General features: G+C 41.6%; 1 protein-coding gene across 3 annotated transcripts in view; it reads right to left on the bottom strand.

Annotated features, from left to right (window-relative positions):
* Window positions 1-18,835, bottom strand: part of FBXL7 (F-box and leucine rich repeat protein 7) — a 378,909-nt gene that overhangs the window by 37,776 nt on the left and 322,298 nt on the right. The window contains exon 1 of one of the 3 annotated variants that reach the window (XM_027606828.2): window positions 17,856-17,935. The exons of the other annotated variants lie outside the window; for them this stretch is intronic. The gene's annotated coding sequence lies outside the window, so the exon portion shown is untranslated. Of the gene's footprint in view, window positions 1-17,855; window positions 17,936-18,835 lie in introns of those variants that run through there. 3 annotated transcript variants of the gene reach the window in all.

Here is an 18,835-nt window from a genome sequence, read left to right on the forward strand (position 1 = left end):
AATCTACCTCCAGTTAGGAATGGCCCACCTTCCTTCCACCACACTTCCTAAATTGACCGGGGTTACCGTACCTGGTTGAATTTTTTGTTTCTTTGTTTATGGTTTGATTTTTCAAACCTTAGCCCGGGTTTCTATTTTGGAGTAGCTGCTGAATAACTGTATGTTTGTGGAAGGAAAGAATAAATGGGCCCTAGAGATAGTAATGATCAAACACAGAGCTACGCACCTGCAGACACTCACATGTGCTGTTTAGTGAACCAATTCTCAGACTTCGCTGTACATTGAAATTACCTGGAGAGTTTTAAAACAACACTGATCCTGGATCTTACCTCCTGAGATTATGATTTAATTGGAAGAGTGTGTATTCTAAGTACTGAAGGTTTTCGAAACTCCCATCTGTTCTAAAATGGGGGAGAGTGGGAAAACCGCTGATTTAGAGAACCTGAACATCACTGGCATACCTTGAATGCAGGTATCAGCTGATTCTAGCCATCCACAGCTTCTGTTGCTTTAGTTCTAAGAATATCATTGATGCTCTTGCATTCCCTCACTTTGGTTTATTACGAAAAAAATCTCTGTGGCTCAAAGATTTTCTGAGAAACATGAGCCTTTGCATTTCAGTGAGGAAGATGATTAGAAAGATACAAATGTAGGGACCCGAAGGGGTACGTGTACCCCAATGTTTATAGCAGCAATGTCCACCATAGCCAAACTGTGGAAAGAGCCAAGATGTCCATCGACAGATGAATGGATAAAGAAGATGTGGTATATATACACAATGGAATATTATGCAGCCATCAAAAAGAATGAGATCTTGCCATTTGCAACGACGTGGATGGAACTGGAGGGTATTATGCTGAGTGAAATAAGTCAATCAGAGAAAGACATGTATCACATGACCTCACTGATATGAGGAATTCTTAATCTCAGGAAAGAAACTGAGTGTTACTGGAGTGGTTGGGGGTGGGAGGGATGGGGTGGCTGGGTGATAGACATTGGGGAGGGTATGTGCTACGGTGAGCGCTGTGAATTGTGCAAGACTGTTGAATCACAGTTCTGTACTTCTGAAACAAATAACGCAACATATTTTAAGAAAAAAGAAAAAGAAGAAGATAACAGGAGAGGAAGAAAAGGGGAGTATGTCAGAGGGGGAGACGAACCATGAGAGATGATGGACTCTGAAAAACAAACTGAGGGTTCTAGAGGGGAGGGGGGAGGGGGATGGGTTAGCCTGGTGATGGGTATTGAGGAGGGCACGTTCTGCATGGAGCACTGGGTGTTATGAACAAACAATGAATCATGGAACACTGTACCAAAAACTAATGATGTAATATATGGTGATTAACATAACAATAAAAAAAAAAGAAGTCATGTGCAAGCCTCCTGATAAATCACACAAGGAGAATCTTAGATCTAAATCCCTGGTAGGGCTGTTTGGGGGTACATCAAGAAGGATGGACTCACTGAAGAGAAGAATAAACTCTCAGCACATTAATCTTCAGCCACTGAAACACAAAAAGGAGTGTTTGCGTTGGCTTGTAGCCAGCTGTTGGGAAATGTCATAGTGCTTTATAGCATTCATTGTCTCTGGGAGGCTATTAATGTCTCCTCCTGCCGCACCTTCTTTTTTCTGTTTGTCCCACTGGATTTTCCATGCCTGTCCACGATGTAGAGAGATGAGTCCAGGTAGTCTTACAGACATGAACAAAGAAGAAACTCTGACTGGGTAAGGCACTTTATTATTGCTTGAACTCTGCCTTAGGCTTTGGGACAATAAAGACTAATTTTTCCATTTTCTCATGACATGCAGAGATATTTGCCCATGAGTGACAGAGTAGGCCTGAAAGTAAGATGCAGAAGGTTATGTTACTTACCCTCACCTCCTATAAGATTTCTTAAAAACCTGACCAAGTGGTTCTCTTGAGAACTCAACAGTTTAAAAATGTCATCATACAAAGATTAAAATCATGGAGGGAAAAAACTCAGTAGCTTCTGGAAGGCATTTGTATTAGCATTTTAGTTGGACTGGATAGGTGGATTACAATAACCAGTTCATCAGAATTTAGAGGGCAAAGTTAATAGTTATTGATAAGGTCTTGGATGGTAATATAATGTAAATTAGTTACTATGAAGGCATGTCATGAAACCTCCTTAACTGGACTCTCAGATTGTCCAGCCAGGGTATTCTGATTGAGGAGAAGAGTTCAGGGACATCTAGAGCTTGTGGTACCATTACGTCAGACACAAGGAGGCTTAACTGGAGAGTCAGGTGTCCAGGTGCCCAGAAGAGCAGGTGGATACTGAGCAGAAGCACGTGACAGCCTTTAGGGCACAAAGAATCCCAGAATAAGTTACCATTTCTTTTTTTAAAGATTGGTATTTCCTTCCTTCTCCACTGGAAAATCACATAGGTATTTAAAATAATTTCACAGGCACTAACACACAGTCCATCCTCTTGAGTTCCCCCAAAACAACCACATGTGATACTTTCTAATTCCCACAAAAAAGCTATTTTATACATGATGCTAAGTAGATTGCAAGAGTGACAACCATCTTGGCTGACAGAGTTCCTATCATAATAGATGTCTTTAGTAAGGGACTCATTGACTCGCTATGTTCAGGGTCACCCCCAAACAGAACCTAGAAGTGCATATGGTCAATATTTGTTTCAGGATTTGGAGCCATTTCCAACAACACCTGTGCAAACGGTTGATGTTGTCATACTTTCTTAGACTTAAATCTCCATTTGGCAATTCTGACATATGTCCAAACACTGAAAATATTTTCACTTTTGATATATAGGGGAATCCAATTTGGGATTTAAATGTGAAGCCAAGAGGGATCATCCCTTCTTCTGTTTTCCCTTCCACATGTTGCTCTATTGTCCTCCCCCGCTCTCCTTCTCGGTGACCACGCACACTGCCATGACTTCCCCTTGAGAAATTCCCAGAGCCGGCTCTTTTGTGCCATCATAAACAGAAGGGGTGAGGCACCGGCTGAAAATGTAAACTTGGACCAAACTTCCAAAACACAACAGAACAATTGGTGGTCTTGTCGGGTCCAGTCCTTTAATTGGGCAAAACCAGAGTCCTGATGAGGCTGTGCTGTTTATAAGGCTCATCACCACATATAAACGATCTTTAAAAATTATGGAGACCCACATTTATAAATGCAGTGAGTCTTTGTTTAGAAAAAGCAATTTATCTGTCTCTTGAATTGTTAAGTTTTTTTCGTTTTCCTCTTTCCAGACCAAAGCAAAACAAAGCACGGTTTGGTCTTTTTTTTTTTTTTTTAATTGAAGGTGAGCCACAGCGAACTTGCTCAACGCCAAGAAATCTTCACGTAAATCATCTTGAGGAGAGTGTCATCATTAGATCAGCAAGGCTGCCTTGTTAACAACAGCTTTCGGAAAATGTGTGCTGTGAGCATAGGTGCACACGTGCACATGCACACACATGGGCAAACACACACGTAGCTTCCAAAGTTTTGTCAGACTTTATGAGAAAAGGATTTTCTCCTTGGCTGTGTGTACACTATTTGTACCCTTATAATTAAGGAAGTGTAAGATCCTTGGTTTATGGGGTGAAAAGCCCTATGGCAAGATGGTCATCCATAAACGAGCATAATGAAGGGGTAAAGCAGGGATAACTGACATTAGCCTCCATTTGAAGACAAAATATAACTGGGGAGATTTGCTAAGTAGTATCCACTAGGATTGCTCTTTGGAGAAAAAAAGAAAATAGCATAGTTTAGAGAAAGGAAATGCCTTTTGGAGACAACTAATTTAGGCTTCACCAACTTAAAAAAGTTCCTGTGCCCAGTTTTACTGCCATAGTGAGAAAGGAGCTAGGTAAACATGCAAGGCCACCCACTGGGACATGGGTCCTTTCCCCTGAATGTGTTCTCACTGTGAGGGTATGCATATGCACACATATGAGTGCATGTCTATGCACAGTCACAAATACACAGAGCTCAAAATCCTTTCTTCATCGTTCTTTCAACTGATTCGTAGAAAGAGAAACATGGACACAACATATCCAGCTGCCTTTAACACAGAACATTCTGGTTGTTTGCCTGAGTCGATTTCCCTCTCCCTTCTTCTCGATCTCCTTTCTTACACACATTTTAAACCAGAAACTGTCATATTTAAAAGTATGACCAATGATAACAAGGACTGTTAACTTGCCCAGTTCCGGCTATACACATGGTCATAGAAATTGAATTAGGTCCTAGAAAGATGATTTGTATATTTTTAACATTTTGGAGGAAAAATTTGAGAACTTAAATAGATCTTTGATCTTCCAACTTTCATTTTGCCACCATTAAAGTGGAAACCGATCACCATGTGTGGTAGGTGCTTTCCGATCTGGGTGTCAATGATCTCACCTCCTTTTAGTTACCTACTCATGTAATCACTTCCTCTTGAGTGTAGACTAGACCTAGTTTTGTGCTTCTAGAAAATGAAATTTGGGAGAAGTGGTAAGATGCCCCTTCCAAGGTTAGATGACAAAGATGCTGACCTCCATCTTACCGCACTCTCTCACTTGCCTGCTCTAATGAAGAGGATGCCATGTGTGAGCTGGCCTATGGGGCAAGAGGATGAGGGAGACCTCTAGCTAATAGCTTGTGAAGAAGTGCATCCTCAGTCAGCCAAATGGCAAGGAACTGATTCTTGCCAACAACCGTGTGGGTGAGCATGGACTGGATCCTTCCCCAGTCGAGCCTCAAGATGACTGCAGCCCAGCTGTCTTGTGAGCGACGCAGTGCCACACGGCACAGCTAGGCTGGGCCGGATTCCTGACCCACAGATGTTCTGAGATAACAAAAGCTGTTGTTTTATGCCACCGTATCTTGGGGTAATTTGTTACACAGCAATCAGTGGCCAATTCACTATCATTCACTGGTAGACTGAATTTTTCTAAAAAGGTAAATGCATTTTTACACAATTTATTACAAGTTTCCATCCACTTTTTTTGTGGGGGGGGATGTTTTATTTTGAATTCCACTACCTTGCCCTTTCTAAAAGAATCTGTTAGATTCATGTAATTCAAATGGTGAAAGTGTCCCTAATGAAATAAGACTGTTTATACCAATGGAATTCCTGACTCAGAAAACTGTTTTTTCCACTAATATCTTGAATTTGATATTTTTAGCTATCTATATTGAATTAATTTGTGAGCAAATTGTGTTTTTCCCTTTTAGTCTACTTTTGTTTGTTCATTTCAACAACAAAATAATAATCAAGATAAATGCAATTAGTCGGACAAGTGATTACCCCTTTTTTTTGTACAAAAATAATTCAATATGCATTTATTAGGCAGTTAACTATACTTGAGTCTACATTATACATTTTGGGGGATAGTTTGATATCTATCTATCTATCTATTTATTTAAAAGATTTTATTTATTTATTTGACAGAGAGAGAGAACAAGCACAAGCAGGGGGAGGGGCAGAGGGATTGGGAGAAGCAGGCTCCCCAACCCAGCAGGGAGCCAGACACAGGGTTCAATCCCAGGACCCCGGGATCCATGACCTGAGCCAAAGGTAGATGCTTCACAGAATGAGTCACCCAGGTGTCCCTATAGTTTGATATTTCTAAGTAGATTATCTTTAGTTGGAATAGTTTCTCAAAAATAGATGGGTGTTATGATGTTAATTAGTTTTAAGGCCCCAGCCACATACTCTTGTCCTCTGCCACCCTCTGAAAAATTGTTTCCAGATGTTCACTGAAGCTGAATGACCAAGTGGTAATTTGGCTAACTTTGATCTAGGACCTAAGGGAATATTCCCAAGACCACATCTTGGACTTGCTGCCAAATCTTCCCAATAAAAAGGATGGCTGTCTCACCACCTGTAAAGCGGTCAGTTTGTAATGCCCAATTTGAGGTTATAAGACCCATTTCTTACAACACTAAAAACTGTTATGCGTACAACTTGTGATGAGAAACCCATGTGTGGGAGAAACCTTGTTTGGTGAATAATAGCCTTTCTATACATGGGCTTAGAAACCACTGCGTATCTCATGATCTATTTTCAATAAGACTGAAGCAAATTGGTAGTATTTTCTCTTCTGGAAAACCCCCAAAACTAAACAAAAACAAATCAAACCTTAAAAGGGTCTTGTCTAGGATAAAGTGCTTGGGAATGTGCATTCTTCTGAATTCCCTGCCCTGTCATGATGCTCTCAGTCAGCATCTATGCCAAATTGCAATTATGCCAACACTGAAAATGTAGATTAAAAAATATCCTCCTGTTTCCCTTCTTACTACATATGTTTAAAGACCACACCCTAGCAAATGAATGATAAATATGAAAAGAATGGTTTTATTCACACTGAAGAATTTTTCAACTGTTGAGAGTTGGCCACCAACTTAAAAGACAAGATAATTCATGACAATGTATCTGAGACTAAGAAAGCAAGCTAAGCCTTACTTCAATGATTTATTTTTTTAAATGACTGGACTGTCATAGCACTAAATCATTTAGTTTATAATACATATTTTGTTAAAAATATGCTACATTATTTTTCAATATGCGTTTCTGAAATTGGAGCTATATTAGGCTTCAAAAAAAAAAAAAAAATCACCTTGCCTGGTGATCCCACACTTGTGCTTTTTCTGCTCTGCAAACTTAATAGTCTCACCTCCGCTTAGCCTTAGGGTTTTGATCAAGGAGAAAGAACTAGTTCTGTGACCAAAAGAAAAGGTTTTCTTCCAAAGGGGAATAGATGGAGAAGAGATTGTGTTTACTGCTTTTAAAGGCCATTTGACTTCACAAGATTCACTGCCCATATCCCCTGCCTCGAAGCATTGATGTATTTCTGGATCTGAATAGTGACTTCTGTCACAACTGAAATGCGAGTTTTGTAGAAATCTTGGCTATTTCTGAACAATGGGGGAGACGTTTTGAATCCTCATCATCAAGAGCAGACATTTCCTGCCTCGGGTGACCACACCTCAGAGAAGTCCCACACCAGCGTGGATTGGGTCCCATAAGAGTGCCTTATGTGATTTCTGGCCCTGACCCCTCAGGCACTGATATACTTGTCTCTGGTGGGTCACTGAGACCAGAGTGCTAGATGATCCATAGTGAACACTTCGGTCGTCGTTTTTTTGAGAGCGTATGCTCGGTAGTTGCACTTTCACTATGAGACAGATGAGAGAATTTGAGTCTCTAAGAAGATTTACTCATAGTTGACAGAGAGAATTCTATGATCTCTCCAGAAAAGTAAAAGGCTTAAAAAATGAACTAGCTCAAATCTGGAAACAAGTCCAGCAAAACAATTAAATCATCTATCTTGTGAACCGTTGTTTTTTTAAGAATGGCTTTTGGCTTACTCAGAAAAATAGTGCATCTGGCTAAAGAATCTGTGTTTTAAAGACAACTTTTGACAGTGATTGAGTAATACTATTAAGTTTCCTCCTGGTTGCCCTATGCAGGGGGGGTCCGTGCAAGAAGGTGGTGTGATTTGGTGGATAAGAGTGAAATTTCTGGAAATGGACAGCTTGGGAAAGTTACTTATCTCTCTGTTGATTAGTTTTCTCTTCTGTAAAATGGGAATAGAAATAGTACCAGTTTCATGGGGTAGTATACAATAGACAAAGGCAGAAGGATTATGGTAAGTACCCAGTTACATTATTTTTTATTATCCAATGAAAATATAAAACTTCCCTTGGCCTCCATGTTTCAGAATTTATTTTACTCTGCACATATTACAAACCAAAGCAATTATATGGTAAGGAGTAGTGCTTCTCAAACTCCCTGTTGTTAAATGCCAGTTTTTTGTTTGTTTGTTTGTTTGTTTCCAATCCATTACAGACCAGTACTTTAACAAAACTAATACAAGTGAATTACTAGGAAAATGAAATAAAAATGGGATAAAGGTATACAAGACCCAAGCCTAAACTGCTGGATAAAATGTTTCTGAAAGCTTCTTCTCAATGTTCATACTTGTCTCTTTGTCATCTGGTCATATGGTTCACAGATGGGCACCTGTCCGCAGACCCCACCTGGAGCGACACTGGGTTTTCCTCAGGACTGTGGAGAACATTCTCTAGTGCTGGGGAACTGTGCCACTCCTTGAGGTGGCACTCCTCTCTAACTGCGGGCACTGAAAACACTAGGGCCAGCCCTTGGCCTTGGCTCAACCATCAGGTACAGACTTGGAATGACGCTAGATAGGAGAAGCGGAGAGGCAGAGTCCATTCCAGTGAACAGTAGAGATAGCAAGAGGAGCATTTCCAAAAGCACTAACAGCCACGACAGCCGCAATTCTAGAAGGAGCCTGGGTGGCGTCTGTGGGTGCGGTTCCTCACCAGACCAGTATCTGGCCACAGCTGTGGTCCACTGTCCTTGGTGGGGAGCTTCTGGCTCCGGTTTCTGATTTTCCTGGAGAGTCAGGGATCTACCTAACATTCTTTCGACCAGTTCCGTCTGCTTAACTTAGCCGGTAGATTTGTGTTGCTCGAAACTAAGAACCCTGGGTAGGTAATTGACATGAATTTAAAAGACACAGTCAAGCAGGTGGGCCTTGGCATTTGACATCCCATTGAGTCTGACTATCCTCCAGCTGTTGAAACACTATGGCATTCGCATCCATATTATTATCCTATTCCTAACCCTAGTTCTACTGACTTCTTTTTTTGTCTTGCTCCCTATTGCACAATCACATGTGCAAAGGCACTCTTCAGTTTAGTTCCAAAATCAAGCTGAAAATCGATGAACATTTTATACTACATTCTGACAAGTTCAAGTGACACGGGCCAGTAGGGAGAACATGTGTCATAATTAGGTAGGAAATCAGTCTTCCTAGGTTGTCCTTTTTATGCACTGAGGGAATTTATGCTGAGAATTCACTCTTCTGTGGCCCTGAACAAAATTTAGCCCTGCACATTTTCCCATGTAGGAGACTTCTCAAGTGAAAGCCTCCTGCCATTTCATGGGTGACAGGTAGTTTTCTGCTCGGTCGATGAAAACCTCTTTAACCCCGAGAGAGGTGCAGAATGGTGTGAGCTCACCTCCGGATGTGTGTGCCCTCCCATTCATGGCAGGGTGCATGTGGAGGCTGTCCAGGCATCGTTTAGGAAAACTTTAGATGTCAAAAATAAGGAGATTAGGCCTGAGGATCGCCCCCCCCTTTTAAAAAAGATTTTATTTATTTATTTGACAGAGAGAGAAAAAGGGCACAAGCCGCAGAGGGAGAGGGAGAAGCAGGCTCCCCGCTGAGTAGGCGTATGATGCAGGGCTTGATCCCAGGACCCTGGGACCATGACATGAGCCGAAGACAGATGCTTAACCAACCGAGCCACCCGGGTGCCCCAGGCCTGAGGATTCCTTTTCCCCTCTTAACTGAGAGACTGGTTGCTGTCTGTAAGTTCTCCTCTGGTCATCATGAAAACTGAGCTTCCTGTTTGATTCACTAGCACACTTTGCATCAAAATACTTCCTCATGTGTGATTTCTGCAAGGATATATAAGGATAAAAAAAATGAAGTAGGTGAAATCATACTTAGTGAAGATAGGCCTTTGCTGGTTGAATGAATTCCGTATCAAGATACAAATAATTATTGAGAGAGGAAACAAGGAAATCACCCATCACTGGTGAGTTAGCAGGGACCCCTGTCGCTACCTGGTTTTGTCTGAGGAGCCAGTTAGCTGACAGCAAGATCATTTGGGGATGAGGGAGTTCAGGGCAACAGTTCTTGACCTTGGCTGCATATTAAAACTACCCATTATCCATGTCTGGTCCCACTTCTAGAAGGTCTGATACTCCAGAGAGTCTTCACTAGATACTACCCCAAACTTAGAAACCCCACCAGTTTCTGCACACAAACCTCAGAGTAAAAACTTACTCCTTAAAATAAGAAATTATTATCTTGTCTTAGCTTTTGAAACGTTCCTTTTTATAGTCAGGTATGTTTGTAGTCTAAACTCCACTTATTTATTTTTTTTTGAAGATTTTATTTACTTATTTAATTGAGAGAGAGAGAGCACAAGTGGAGGGAGGAGCAGAGGGGGAGGGAGAGGGAGGGGGAAAGAATCTTAAGCAGATTCTGCTTTGAGTGTGGAGCCCAACGTGGGACTTGATCCCACCACCGACATCTGACCTGAGCCGAAACCAAGAGGCAGACGCTTAACTGACTGAGCCACCCAGGCGCCCCTAAACTCCACTTATTTATGATAACTGGTAGCTTCTATTTCAGTTTCCTTAAAATAAGTAATTCTTCACAATAAGTCTTTGCAAAATCAAACTCAGTTAACACTTTCTGGAAAACATTTTTCATCATGTGGTGCATAATGGTTTGCCACAGGCAAACTGATTTATTAGCAGGGGACCCAGAACCTTATCCATAGGAGACAGGTAATAAGTATTTTGTGAGTTGATGAGTGAGAGATTGAGAGGACGTTCTAAACCTAAGTTCATTTAGTTTTGTCATGTACTATATGTTGGCTAATTGAATTTAAATTAAAAAAAAGAAAAAATAACTTTCATGTTCAAGAGTAGGGGTTTTGAATATTTAATATCTCTGTGAATTTGCTTCTCTAGAGATCAATTAAACTTTCTAGATCACTGCATAGTTCAACTACCCTTTTTCCAGATTCAGAAAGGGTCAGTTGGCTTGGCTCTGATCATGCAGCTATTAGCACCAAAGCCAAGTCAAACCCCTAGCTGATAGCATCGCATTTCCACTGAAAACAGCTATTATTGGATTCATGTAGTACCTGCAACTGCTTACATTTACAGCGGTTTCTCGTTAGTAACATGCAGACATTTTGCCAAATATCCCAAAGTTTTCCTACTTATTCCTTGATTGTATTTTGATTATGAAAAGAGAATAAAACCCATGTAGAGATTTGAATGGGAGACTTTTCCTCAGTCACTCTGCTGTCTCGACTGACTTTATAATATAATATTGAAAGGAAAGTTAAACCAATGTGAATAGTTATGGAGATATTAATTTCCTTCATGTTGCTTGTTAATTTATGTGAGGGGTTCATTTAATCATATTTAAATTCCATAGAGATTAAAGAAATGCAATTATCAAAGTACAAACAATCCATCTTTGTCATTCTAATTCCTTGCTGTTTAGATCTGCACAGTTGACAAGGTAAATAACACTGAATAATGAAATAATTTAAAAATATTATTTGGAGGCATCTCTCAATGGGTAGCAAAAGACAGGTCCTATAATAGGGGAAATTAACAAATGAAACAGAGAAAATTAGTAATAACGTAAATTTCTAGTTTGTCATTATTTCTGCATCACCGAGCCCATCTGAACTGCTGATGTTTCCCTTTAAAACAATTCATAATTCCTTCTAAACTCCTACTGGTCTAATCACCTGGCTGTTAAAGAAATTGCTGTTTTTAAATATTTCTGCAAAAGAGAAGCATTACCCTGATAGCTGGTTAACTCCCTGATAAGGTATCCATCTTCCACACTTGTCCCTGTTCATCTTTAAAGGTCTGTCCTGCTTTATGTCTCTCCACATAGCTTCTTTCGTGACCTTTTAGTCTTGCTAGACTCAGGCGTGGACCTAAAAGGTGCTGGGTTTCCGCCCCATGTACGTGTAGCTTGATTCCAAGGATGCAGACCAGATCACACCCATGAACTCCCCAAAGGGGCTGACCAAGAGGACCATGTGAGCATAAAAGGACCATGCAAATCTTTCAGCTGTCCTGGCAGACCACTCATAGACTAGCCCTGCTTTCAAGATCAGCCACATCTCTTTGAATGATGATCAACACAAAAGGTCCAGGACGTTGGCTTTCTTCAGGATGATGGGGGACTAAAGTCACCATACAATGACTATAACGGAAGCTGTTTACGTAGGTGCCATATTTCTGTTCATAAAATCCCTATACATATAAATATAGAATCACATGATAAACTCAACTCTGATGCCCACTGACAGCCCCTTTCCTGCCAAATCTCTCTTCACATTCCCTGGCAACTCCACCTAAAGATGGAAGATTCAGCAGCTGCCTGGGCCAGTTTTGGCTCAGAATTTAATGCCCAACCCAGAGAGCCTGGAAGTGATCTTCAATCTATTTAGAATTCATTCTCAGATCACAATCTAGTTTCCACATCTCCAAGTCCTTGAGGAATTCTCCAGTGTTTTGACCTACTCATTTCCTGCAGAAAACCTCGAACCCTTTTTTTCTGGTGGTCTTTTGACGGCACCACACTGCTTTCTGTCCGCACGCCACAGCGTAAGCCATACGGCCGACCAGGAGCGTGAGTGAGGTCAGAGAAGGTGGAGGGCAGGCCAGGGTGAGCTCTTCATCCCTACATTACGTGTTAGAAAAGGTGAAATGTACTTGCTTTGTAACGTATCTTCTTAAACCAGTGGTATTCTTCTCCTCCTCCTCCCTTTACAAAATGCCCTAGGTATTCTTGACACCTCCTGGCTGACCTACACTTGGGTTACACTTGTTCCAAGAAGTGAGAACAGAACCCCAAACCCTTACCAGAAGCCAGAAAACATCAACATATTAAAAAGCTGATTCTAAATGTGAACCCAAGACATAGCTCGGAGAATCCCTGCTTCCCGGTATTCACACCCTTCTGTGATTGCCTCCCCTCAAGTGCGGGCTGGGTTTCGTCACCACTGCCTGAGAAACAGAACAGAGCAAAAGTGACGGGATGTCCCTTCTAAGATTCAGTTATAAACGCAATGCGACTTTGGTCTTGTTACTCTCTCTTGCCTTCTAGGCTTGCCTGCTTTGATGAGAAGCCCACATAGCATGAACGGAGGTCAGGCTCCAGCCGACCCCCAGGGAGGAACTCAGGCCCTCAGTCCAGCAGCCCGCCATGATTGGGCTATGGCCCACTGCGTGAGGGAGGTGGGAAGTGGCCAGCGATCCACCTCAGCTTCTGGATGACCTTGTGAGAGACCCTGAAGCTCGAGAACCCAGCGAACCTGTGTCTGGACACCTGACCCACAGAGACAGGGAGAGAATAAATGTGTACTGGTTTTTTTCCTCCCCAAGTTTTATTGAGGAAAACGTGACAAATGAAAAGTTGTATGTATTTAAGGCCTACACCATGATGTTTTGATATACCTGTATATTGTGAAATGAGTGCTGCCACAGGGCCAATTAACATATGTCCCACCTCACCTGGTTATTAATTAATTAATTTATTTGAAGATTTTATTATTTATTTGTTTTAGAAAGAGAGAACATGCGGGAGTGGGGGGAAGGGCAGGGGGAGAGAGAGAATCCCAAGCAGACTCCATGCTCAGTGTGGAGGTGTGCTTGAGTTAAGTCTTGCAGCATATTCAGGAGAAGGGCAGAGTTGATGAGCACGCTCTTCCAGAGAGAAGAGGGGCTGAGCAAAGTCACTGAGTTCATACACAGCACAGAAGCACATGCCAATAACTCACACTCCTTGCTCTTGGGAAAGGGAAGGAGTGAGTGATCACAGGTCTGAGGGGGTGGTAGCTCACAGTCAGAGTAGGAACCTTATCCTGAAAGGTGTGGAGTAGAATTCACAAGCTATTCCAATTAAGAAAGATTTACATATCATGTTTTTTACATAAAGTAGAAAATATGCACTTCTCTATGCCTTAATGCACTCCAAATAGGTTTTCTTACCACAGTGCATTTTTCTAAAGTTTCTAACTAAAATCTAGGTTAGGTATGGACAAAAATGGGCTCATTTTTACCCCATTTCATATAAGTGATGGGCATTAGTCACAGATAAAATTAAACATGTGAATACAGGAATCGTTTCTCATTGAAGAAACATCTGGAAATTTCTGATCACGTGTGGCTATGTATATGGATATGTGTACATATGTATATACTAGTGTACTTCTAAATATGTATTTATAACCTACCTGTAAATGTTTTGCTGGTTTTCTCTGATGGGTACATTATATATTAGACATTGATGTTAGTAGTTTAATTCTATTTATGCCTAGGGGAACATCTGTCTCAAGACCATTTATGAAATTCACTCACCTAATAATTATTGTTTTGTGGTTCATTGTTGGGTCTACATGTGAACATCAAGTGCAGAATTAACAATAGAAAGCAAAATCTACATCTGTCTCATTTGTGCACCATTTCTGGGAAAAAGTGACCCTTTCTCTGGTTAATGCATGTAGTCGTGTAGATTTTGTCTTAGGGAAAAGAACTCCTCACAATTGTTTGTTTGTAAGAATTGGTTGGCCATTGCGGGCCTCCTGGGCTAAGGGGTCCCATTGTTGGCATCTTTGAAGATAATCAGAGTGGGTGGGAGATCTGTTCTGCTGGGAAAATGAAAGAATTGCATGTGGTGGTGTCAGGAAGGGAGGAGTCATTTGATGTGGGCATTTTCCCTGCAGCTGGTATTTAGAGGATTATATTTTCTGACCCTTGAGGCACTTTTAATTTTCTCAACATGGAAAGGTCAGTATTTCATCTCAGCAACAATTATGGTGAAAACAGCTCTAAGTAAAAGTAGATGGAAAGTAATTGTCCTCTCCAATGGTACTATTGTACATTGTTTTCAAAAGGCTATTTTAAAGAGAGAGAGGAGGAGGGGAGAGGAAGTGGGGAAAAAAGAGACACACAGAGAGAGAGAGACAGGGAGAGAGAGACCCAGAGACCAAGCACAGAGTGAGCATAATGCTGAGTGAAGATGTGAAGGGGTTGGGAAGGAGGATGTTTCAAGACAGTTAAAGACCTGTCATCAATTCTCAGCTTCCTCCACAGACTCGTGAAGGGGTGATGGGGAGTTCAGCCTCATGCAGTGCAAGAGGCAAGTAGAACAACCATCTTTGCTTCTGGATCCCTCTGACAAATCTAATGCCACTTTGAGTCTTTCTCTCTTTGGTTTTCCGAGAGTCTGCACTCTGAAGAATGCCCTCTTTTACATCCAGGAAGCTCCCATTGGCTTTCTAAGTTGTTTCTCCTGCTGGGAGACCAGGGTCTCTGCAAGCCTGTAGCAGAAAGCTGTGGCTCCTATGTGCTCTCTCTGGAAGCTTTCCTGTGGGCCCACCCATCCCCACTTTGTCGGCTAAGGATGGAGCTGGCAGGTGGGGGGCTTGCCTCTCCCACAGAAGCTGGACAAGTGATGTCTGTTTACCTACAGGAGAACTTCTGGGGGGATGGAATGGATGCTTGGAACCAGAGATGGTTTCTCTCCTTATGAGATTACGAATTATTAGGAACATTTATGTTTAAAATGGTAATCCTTCCCATCATGTAAAGGGAATCCTTCAGTGAATGAAAGCAAGGCTGCAGAAATCAGAGCCAAGTCTTGGAAGAAGAGTCAGTTTGCTGAAACCATTCACAGAATACTTAAATTTAGCTCGCCTAAAGAAGTACAACACCAGAACTTCTTAGGTGCACTAGCCAATAGATTCTTTTTTAGCTTATGGCTAGTTTAAGGTTGGATTTCTATTTCTTGTAGTGAAAATGTTTGTTTTTTTTTCCCAATATCTTTTTAAGTCAGGTTTCTAAGTCTATGGATTCTACTGAAACCTAAATGTGTCTTGGCTACATTTCCACATTAACAGAAATCTGCACTATTTTTCCAACTTCTCTCATTACGTTTCTCTACTCGCTCTGTAGCACCCGAATGAAATTATTTCTGCCAAGATCTGTTCCTCCCCTTTGGGAAATCTGAGGGCTAATCCTGTATTTTCATCCATTTGCACCTCTTAATCCTCAATACCCACCTGTAAGTCTGGTCAATAGAAGAGCAGGGATGGAGCACCCACCTCACTCTAGCCCATAAGGCTTATTCTCACCTTCCCATTGAGTCAGTACAGATGTGCTTGGTCTGGCTATTTATATAACTGCCACTAAGCTGTGCCCCAATATCATATCTTATACACAGGCTACCTCTCATCTTTAAACCTGCATATGGCTGAGCAGGAGAAGGCTTTGGTTTCTCAGGAGAACATGAGGGATTTTCTTTCTGCCTTCTAGTTTGAACAACTATAATTGTTCTTTTTTTTCTTTTAAAGATTTATTTATTTATGAGAGAGAGCGAGCGAGAACAAGCAAGCAGGGAGGGGAGAGGCAGAGGGAGAAGGAGAGAGGGAATCTCAAGCAGACTCCCCACTAGTGAGGAGCCTGACACAGGGCTCGATCTCATGACCCCAAGATCATGACCTGAGCCAAAATCAAGAGTCAGATGCTTAACCAACTGAGCTACCCAAGAGCCCCTATTATTGCTCTTTAAAAGACAATAGAAATATGGACAAAGCAAATGTCTATCGTCTGGTAATATTCTTGCATATGTGGGCTGTGAGGCAGCCATGCTTGGGAGCCCGTGCCTGATCTAGAAGAAGGCTGTGACAGCAATGACATTTCCTGCTCAAGTGTTCGGCTAGGTATTGGTTCTACTGTCATCACACCCAGTCCCAAGAAATGCCAATGCATTATCTTGGCAAGGCCAGAAATAGGCAGTGTTAAAGAATACACAGGCAGCAGAAACATACCACTCTAGAATCTACGATGTAGTCTGTGGAGTAGAATTCACTACCACATAGCAAATACTACCTTGAGCCACATTCTAATGAGCTCTATTACTGGAAGGAACTTTGTCAAAAAGTGTCGTGCAGAGACCCTGGAAATGGAAATCAGCAGATAAAGACCATGGTCTTACTGTGATAGCTCACTGGCTGTTTGGCCTTGGCCAAGACACTCCCCCAGTTGGATCACACTTCTCTAAAAATCTGAGCAGGGGACTGGACTAGACAATTTCTAAGGCTCCTGTCAGTGCCAACATCCCATGAGTCATTTGGGCCCACAGTCCAGTAAGTTTCCAAGAGGAGTCCAATGGTAAGAACTGCACTACCCTTAAGCATTTAAGTGGTTAAAGAATGCTTGAATCTGTTGGTAGTGACTATGGAAATGGGAAAATAGCAAGCCAGGTTGAGGAGAATTAATATGCTGATGAGCAAATATGGGAAGACAATGGAGGTTGGAATAAACAGTTTTTAAAGACAGGCTCCAAGGACCTGAATTTGAATAAGCTCATGAGAGAGTAAAATAAACCCAACATCACAAAGACTGAAATAATATCACTAAAATTAGGAGCTCTCAGTATCATGTGCAAGGTGCAGTCAGAATCCCTCACTGGTAACCTGGCCACACTGGACTTCTCTGAAAATGAAGCAAGCAGGATGGCCAGAGGGCGTTACTTGATATTTGGAAACTAAAAATGAAGTGTTGCAAATAACACCTAAAATAAAATGTCTGGTTTAATTTTGGCCCAGGTTTGCTACTCTTAATAAATTTTGGCAACTCAAGGCTGTCAGACAGGAGAATATGTGTCTTTGTAAACAGGAGAGCATAAGGAATGAAATTTCATGACCAATAAATTGGTGGAAAATAGGAATTTATGTGTGCTGGTGTATTTTCTCCAAGTCTCCCAGCTGAGCATTGATTTTCTAGAAGTATTACCTTTTATTTACTACTTCTGCATATAAACCTTCAATGGCTCCACAGTCCCTATAAGATACAGTCTCCTCATCTTCATAATTGTCTATAATTGGATGTTGATTCACATGTTCTGATCTTACCTCTTACTACCTGAGAAGGAATGAGTTTCGGTGATATAGCATGTCAACTTCTGAGTCAGGCCTGAGTTTGATTCTAGCTCTGACATTCCCAAGCTGTGGGCCTTTTAGAGCCTCAGCTTCCTTATCTGTAAGACGGGACAGTGTTTCTCAGCTTTGGCACTACTGACATTTTGGGTATGATAATCTAAGCAGCATCCCTGGACTCTACCTGCTAGATACCAATAGCATATTTGTATTTGTGACAACCAGAAATGTTTACAGACATCGCTCAAAGTCCCCCGTGGGGCAAAGTCATCTTAGGCTGAGGATCTCTGAGTTGAGGTACTTACGCTTGTCTCATGTGTCATTGGGAACATGGAACACAAGAAGGATACGAAACTTCTGGTACTGCCTGGGCCCCACAGTTGCCTATGCATCTTCTCTCTTGATTCCAGAATTGGTGAAAACATGGGGGACCTTTAAAGACTCCAGCTATCACCTCCTTGCATCCCTGCAGCGTCTACTCAATGTTGAGACAGCGACTGGCTTTGAAAACCTAACTTTAAAAAAAAAAAAGATTGACTGATTGATTTGAGAGAGACAGCACGTGCGAGTAGGAGGTAGGGCAGATGGAGAGAGAAAATCCTCAAGCAACTGCCTGCTGAGCATGGAGCCCAACACAGGCCTCGATCCCAGGACCCTGAGATCATGATCTGAGCTGAAATCAAGAGTCAGCCGCTTAACTGACTGAGTCACCCAGGTGCCCCGAAAACCTAACTTTAAGTGACATAGATAAGGAAGAGGAGGGAAAGGATCCAAGGTATATTTTTAAAATCCCAGTATATTAAAAATGGATATTATAGGGGTGCCTGGTGGCTCCGTTGGTTAGGTGACTTCCTATGGCTCAGGTCATGATCTCAGGGTCCTGGGATCAAACCCTGCATCAGGCTCCCTGCTCAGCAGGGAGTCTGCTTCTCCCTCTGCCCCTCCCCTGCACTCGTGCACGTGCACACTCTCTCCCTCTCTCCAATAAATAAAATCTTGAAAAAATACATGTTATGTATTTATTAAGCTCTGTTAGTGGAAATTTTTCCAGACCAAATTGTGTATCAGTCACTTATAGTTCAAGGCCATAAAACAGTATTTTATTACATTAAATTTCTAGTGATCCACTGTATACCCATAGTATGGTAAGGATGAATCTATAAAATAATACCCTAGGTAATTTAAATGTGGAAAAAAATGGGAAAATCAGAAAAATGGTTCTATTTTGCTTTTGACCAAAGAAGCAGAGGCAAACAACTTAAATCAGACAAAAGAATAAAAATAA

This window comes from Zalophus californianus, chromosome 5 (assembly GCF_009762305.2).
Source record: "Zalophus californianus isolate mZalCal1 chromosome 5, mZalCal1.pri.v2, whole genome shotgun sequence".
Taxonomy (NCBI): domain Eukaryota; kingdom Metazoa; phylum Chordata; class Mammalia; order Carnivora; family Otariidae; genus Zalophus; species Zalophus californianus.